The following is a 464-nucleotide window of genomic DNA, read 5'->3' on the forward strand; positions in this document are numbered from 1 at the left end:
ACTGGAGGCAACCTCAGGCCCAGGAGGCTAGGATTCATGGATCCATCCTATACATCCTATATCTAACCGGTACATTTCCAGGATGCAGCCTGTATCTACTGGTAGTCTATTGTGGTCAAAATTTTAAAAGTGAAACCTCTTATTCCAATAAAGCCTTCCACACTAATCCATTCCACACACATAAGGAAGGCAGAGTAGTCGAAATGAAGACTATAAACCCAGAGTCCTGTTAGTTCAGCACCCTTTCTTCCCTTTGGGGGCAGTGGGTCCTGACACCAGGCACAGAACTCTAAGGTTGTCCCTGAGCACAGCTGGGAAAGTTCTGTGCTAGAAGACCTTTCTTTAGACATGGACTTCCTCATGCTGCTGCACAGGTGTATAGAGGTAGAGTCCATTCTGTCCAATACACTGAATGCCAATTTTTCAGCCTGGGTTTCCAGCACTGCCAACAACTTGTGGCCCCC

This window comes from Myotis lucifugus, unplaced genomic scaffold, assembly GCF_000147115.1.
Source record: "Myotis lucifugus unplaced genomic scaffold, Myoluc2.0 scaffold_40, whole genome shotgun sequence".
NCBI lineage: Eukaryota > Metazoa > Chordata > Mammalia > Chiroptera > Vespertilionidae > Myotis > Myotis lucifugus.